The following is a 7,222-nucleotide window of genomic DNA, read 5'->3' on the forward strand; positions in this document are numbered from 1 at the left end:
ATACATGCACTTTATTTTAAACGCAATGGATAAAAGTACATACTAAATTCTACACCGAGTTTGAACCGAAAATCCCTTAACTTTGGTAACTAATAGCTGCCGGTTATAAGAACTGGTGGGCGCGAATAGTTGTATATGGATCCATAGGGCTTGACATCCCTGTCTGTTCCAGGTATAGAAACCCTAGCCTGAACTATAAAACAGATGTATGCTATTTAAGTTTAGTACACGTTGGTTTACGTGTATTGTACATGTTGGTTGCATGTATGTTAAAACAGGGGTACTTATTATAACGTTAAAGTTTAGCTACCAGGGTGCTCAATCTTGTAGAATATTTTGATAAACGTTTCTGGATGAAACAACTGAAATCTTGTGATCCACCTTTATGTACAGATTATGCAAAACATTAAAACTATGAACTAACCAACATTTGTGTTGACACTTGTTAGCTTATTTATTCTCCGGTTCCCTAGAAGTCTTCCGCTGTTTGCTTATATGTTAGACAAGCTATGTGCATGGAGTCTTACATGGCATATTTTTCAAGTAAACGTTGCATTCACCAAATCATCACCATGTATCTTATTTTGACTGCATTGTCAACTGAAGTACTATTGTAAACTATTATTTACGGTGATTGTCTATATATAGAAATCATCAGATATCGAAAACCTTTGATTTAAATATTCATTTATGGTGAGCCTTTTCAAAATAATGCAATGTTTACAAAATGTATCATATAGAGGTCAAATACCTCGCAATGAAATCGATGAATGACGTGTTTGTCCATATGGATTTGGAGCAATCGTCACAGTTGGTATCAGAGCGTTGGTCCTAGCGAACCAGGTCTTGCATAAGTGTGTCTAACTGATAGTTGTTAAGATGCATTAGTAAGTCTGGACTTCGACCGTGTCTGCATGTTAAAAGTTTTGCTTATTATTTCTTGTCGAAAATTACTTGCTTATCATTCTTAAAGTCTAGACACATTTTCCTGCATTTATTGCATAAATAGTGTATAGACAAAAATTCATATCTTAGCGTATCTGTTACTGTAAACTTTTCCTGACACCTTCCGAAAATTTCTCCGTGATTTATGGAATTTGGTATTATATATACATATGTAAATTATGTATTGAAGAATACCAAACTAAATTCTATAATCTAATTCATATCAAAAATCATCTCCCTAATTATACAAGATGGATCCCGTATCTAGTTCAAATTCGTTAAACTACGACAGCTATTCCGATATGGATATTCACCTGAATTCCGAAGACAGTGTAACTGGAATGGATCAACCAATCAGCCATCACCTATTCTGGATGAATTGGGGATGGGTTCGTAGCCTGCTAGTCATTGGAGACAAGAAGAAGGTGATCCCTTCCATCCACCACATTGCCCTCTTGGCGAAGAACCTGAAGCACTTACCGGCGAACCTATTCGAGACACCATTTTCTCTCTCATTTCCAGAGTGTCTCGTCACGATTATATATTATCTCAAATTCTAGATCTTATTCGTCCACTCGTCCGAATCGACAATCACCCCGGTGTAATAGAAGAAGTCAACGAGCTTCGCGCTCAGGTAGTGGCTTTGGAGAATGTGGTGCAAAGGTTACAAGCACCAGCAGCAGCACTGGTAGCAACAGTACCACCATCAGCAACACCAACAGTACCATCACCACCACCAACAACAACATCCGCATCCCACACCTCAACATCACAATCTGTACCTCGAACATCAACGTCATACGCACCATAGATACCAAGAAATACCAACAACAACAAACGATGAAGTATTGATTCATAACTTCATCGAAGAAATATTTTGCAGAGAATATGTAGTTTCTAAAAGTTTAGAGATTATATATTCTAGTCCTAGTCAAAAATCAGATGAGATTAATATTATGTTAACTCGTTAAATCCATGATTATATCTAAGGAAAATATATATGTAGGTATATTTTCATAAAGATTGTAATTAAGAAAATTCTTTTGTACAAACTGTTAATGGTGAGAATATTTTAACGGGTAGGTAATACCAGAGATATATAAATTCACAATTAATATGTTACATTCTTCGATTCTGATTCAACAAATCATCAACTATACTCACTACTTTCATAACAATAAATATTCTTTTATAAAAATCAAAGCAACCATCCTCATCCAAATTTGATTACATATTTTGATTTTGACAAATCAAAATCCAAGTCAAGATTTAACAAAAGACATCATTCTTAGATTCCTACATCTTTCGAAGCTATACTTGGACTTCAAAACTGTGCTAGAACATCATAGAACCCAGAAAAGTATTTGCATCATTCAAATTCCTAGAACATCATATGAATATTAACGATTACAATCTATGTTCAAATCCCTCGAAATTCCTGAAGACACTTCAAATAATGAATCATCGAGATGATGATCCAACCACATGTTACCACAGTCTTATCCCTGAAAAACCCTCGAAATCAAAGTCATAGTTTAACACGTATCCGTGTCAGACCCTTTGGCATTTATTAGCTAAAATAACTTTTCAATCCCTTTTCAAAATAGACAGTTTTGTCACCACTCCAGCAAAATCACCTTCAATTGTTCATTCGAATAAGCCTTATTATAACGATTACCCCTTCATCATTGTTACCGGGGAACCTTTCATATTCCACCACATTAGCAGTAAACTTATCAACAACTTCATTGATCATTAAGCCTCTCCGAAAAATCACGATAATTATTCATTGAAACTCTATCAAGTACACATATACAACTTGTAACAACAATTATCATACCAACTACTGGGAATTAGCAAATCAGTATTTTGAATTTCGTAGCAATTTTTCGCCAACAGTTATATATATACATATAACGTTTACCTTCAAGACTTACAGACTTCGAATGTGAAGTTTCTAAAAAACACCCTAAACTACGAACTAGTTCTCGAAATCTTAAAAAAATGCTGATGAAGCAGCAAAATTGTAAACGACTTTAACAGTCGAAAGTTTGATGATAAAGAGTAGTGTGTTGGAAAAGCACAGAAAAAGAGAAAATTTGGTACTGGAAAACAAATTGAGCAAACCATGAAGGAGGCTGTGGACAAATCACAAAGACTAAACCTGCCTTCAAAGAATCCAAATGATTCAGTGTCTGCTGAAGTCATTAATGAATACATTGCTCCTGACTCTAAACTTTTACGGACAAAATATTCTTCATCATCTTTCGATATTAGAAGTTCTAAGATATCATCATATCTTTCATTATAAATATCTTCGATGTTTCTGAAGATATCTTCATAACTATTGTTATCCAAAATCATTTACTTCTTCGTGCTATCTGTGTAAAATCATAAAAAAAACTATTTTAGTTTCTAAATTTTGAAACATTCGAGTTTAAAATATGAATGTTTCTGAAGTAGTGTTGGGAACTGAAGCATGAGTTAGTATAATATAATGACACTTGATCAACGTGATTATATTACAGTAAGTCATGCTGAGCTTCTAATGGAACGTGATAAAGGTTCACATATCATACCCTCATCATGAACCATGTTACATAACTCTTTCATTCTATTTAATCTCTAAATATATTAAGAAAATACTTTTCTTGATAATTCGGTCTTTCCAGATATTCTGGTAATTTGACAAATCAAGATCGTGCCATTACAATTTCTTTCTTAGAACATTAACTATGTTCATTCCGAAATGTATAGCTACGAATTCTGGACCATTATTCGCTTGACTTGAAGTCGGGAAGGAAAAACGAAAGCATGGAGCTCCTAAATATAAGGGAAAATATAAAGCCTGACAACAACACATATATTACAAACCGTGTATATTAATGCGTATAGCAATATAAAGACACGGGAGAATGAAAAATACTATAACCCCAAGGTAATAGTAGAAGAAAATAATTTCCTCTGGTGGCAGATGAAAAAGAAGAATGAAGGATACGATAGCTAAGAAAATATCAAGAATCAGAACTGGATTAAGCATTTCACAATCTTTTGGAAGTATGAAATAAGGAATAAGATGTAGGAGTGGTGAAAATAATGAAACGGAAGTGGTTAATTTATAGCAAAATATCAGACATAGCAATCGAGGCAGATTATGCATTTAAAGGAAATCTTAATTTCCTTAAATTTCGAGGAATCAAATCTTATTTAGATTATGAAGATTTTTTATTCCTTAAATTCCGGAAATCAATCGTAACTACGTCAAAAGTTAAGACGAATCTCTATTCTTTCATTTCACTCTTTTACGATAACTTCTCTCATACGCCTCGAGAAATCGGATTGTTTTATCCATATTATTCAACGGTGATAAAATTCTATTTACCAACTCATATTCGTCATGAAAACATTTTTATTGTTAGCCATGATGACCTCACTCAAATTTCGGGACGAAATTTCTTTAACGGGTGGGTACTGTGACGACCCGGAAATTTCTGACCAAATTTAAACTTTATCTTTAAAATAATTTAATGTTTTCGACACGATAAGCAAAGTCTGTAATGTTGAGTCTCAAGTTTTGGAACTATATTCATGTAATCAATTATTCTTTGACTGTTCTCGAAGATTCACGAACAATATATATATAACTTAATGTGCATATATATATATATATATATATATATATATATATATATATATATATATATATATATATATATATATATATATATATATATGATTTCAAGTTATTTAGTAAGCGATAGTAACATTCGATTATTGATTCGATTGATATTTAGATACGTTAACTAAAACGTTTAAGATGAACCAGTAAAACACTAATTTGCTACAGTATTTTCGAATTGCTACAGTACCCGAAAAGCTACAGTGTTTTCGAAAATCACTATTTACTACAGTAAAAAAACTTTGCTACAGTAACTTTGCTACAGTAAAACACTATTTCAAAATGAAAATGTATATATGTATATGTATATACTACGAGACGATGATTTATAGAAGCAAATAACCAAAACACTTAATTGATTAAAGCTACACTTCGAGTGACATAGTTTATCAATGATTAAGTTTAATTTTTTATAAAGGTACACGTCGCGTAACAAAAAGTACTAGTTTTCTAAGCATACGAAAATGCATTCGAGAAACCTGAAGCGGGACATAAGTCGAACGTAAACGTACAAGACATCGGAACCAAGATTACAAGTTAACTATGCACGTAAATATAATATAATATATAAATAATTATATAAATTAAATATATTATATATATTATATTTATATTTATTTAATATGTCAACAAACAAAATGTTAAAACATGTGAGCTAGAAAATCAAGGCCATGCGATCGCATGGCCAATGCCTCTCAACTCCATGCGATCGCATGGAGGCAAAAGTCTGGCCTGATGCTATAAAATGGCATTTTGCTCGACACTTATCACACACACATACATATATTCTTATTATTACTCCGTATGAAATATATATATATATATATATATATATATATATATATATATATATATATTATTATTTATATTATTATTAAGATTAATATTATTATTAATCTTATTATTATTAGTGGTACTATACATAAAATACTACGACGAGGTCATGAGCGTGTCACTTTCAAAATGGTTTTCGAGCGGGATAGAGCTAAGGAAACTATGAGTTATAGCTATGGAGGTTATGGGTAATGTTCGTGGGTATTATTTTGCAAGTCAAACCTAGTGTTTATCAACTCTGTTACGTCTATGTACTTTCCTGCAACATTGAATCACAATATTGATACGTGAGTATTCATATCTTATCTTTTATATATTAATAGTGTATACATGTCTTGTGCTCGAGTATATATGTTTATGCATGCTTTTATGCTAAATTTCATCGTTAGATAGTATGATGAATCACGAATTAAATACATTTATTACTGATAAAAGGTATATGATATGCATGTCGTTGGAAAGCTGGCGAAAAAACAATAACTTTTCATTTAGAAACCGCGTAATTTCGGTGAACGAATTAAACGTTATGATCAACTGAATTATAATTAACGTTAATTGAAATTGCTTTTGAATCTGCAATTGATATTTAAACAACTTGTTAATAAGATTGATAAAGTGGATTTTTGAATATTACCAGCCGAGTAAATGAATCCTTATATAGGACATGTCTCGTTTTGTTGAACTATTGTCAAAATTGACTTTTTGAAACGACTTTGGATAACTTTTGTATGTCGATCTCGAGCATTAGGATTGTTGATGTTATGCGAGGTGTATATAAAATAGCTTAAATTTTACTAGGAAATACTATTAAATATGATACAATTTTACACAAGATATTTATTTATTTATTGAATGGATATACTTAAACCTTGCTACAACACTTATAGGCAGTGTACCTAATCGTACAGTAGTGTAGTTTTTAGTAAGTCCGGTTCGTTCCACAGGGAATCTTTTTCACAAAGCTTAACGCTATATTAGTTTTATTTTATAAAAATACAAATATATATATATATAAGTAATATTATTATTATTAAGGGGGTTTTTACCGTTTAATGACCGGTTTGTCGATTTTAAAAACTTTAGTTGCAGTTCAAACAAAATGTAAAATATTAAATAAATAAAAGACTAAATTTAAAGCGTAAAGTAAATAACGATAATGAAATTGCGATAAATAAAAGTGCGATAAAATAAACTTGCGATAATTAAAAAGTACGATAATTAAAAGTGCAATTAAATACAATAACAATAAAAGTGCGATAATTAGAAGTGCAATTAAATATAAAATAAAGGAAATTAAATATGAGATAAAAGAATTATGCTTATTTAAACTTTCGTAATCATGATGTTTGACGTGTTGATTTTAGTTTTATGCCCATGGTTTAATTGTCCTTTGTCCTGGATTATTTAATATGTCTGTCTGGTTTTTGTCCATAACAGTCCATCAGTCATAAATATAAAGTGCGAGTATCCTCGTCAAATTATCCTTATACCCGAAGTTAAATATTCCAACTAATTGGGGACTTAAACTGTAACAAGGTTTTATTACTTTGTTTAATAATTACACCAGGATGTCGACTGAGCGTAACCCAAGGTTTTAATACTTTATTATCAATTATGCCAAGTGTCCTTGTACATAATTTCACCCCTGTTTTAATAATTCTAGTGACTATTAATCCATTCCCGTGTCCGGTTAAATGAACGATTATTCGTACATATAAATACCCTGCTCATCGTGTCCGATCGAGTGTATATGGTTATTTATAG

The sequence above is a fragment of the Rutidosis leptorrhynchoides genome, chromosome 4 (assembly GCF_046630445.1).
Source record: "Rutidosis leptorrhynchoides isolate AG116_Rl617_1_P2 chromosome 4, CSIRO_AGI_Rlap_v1, whole genome shotgun sequence".
NCBI lineage: Eukaryota > Viridiplantae > Streptophyta > Magnoliopsida > Asterales > Asteraceae > Rutidosis > Rutidosis leptorrhynchoides.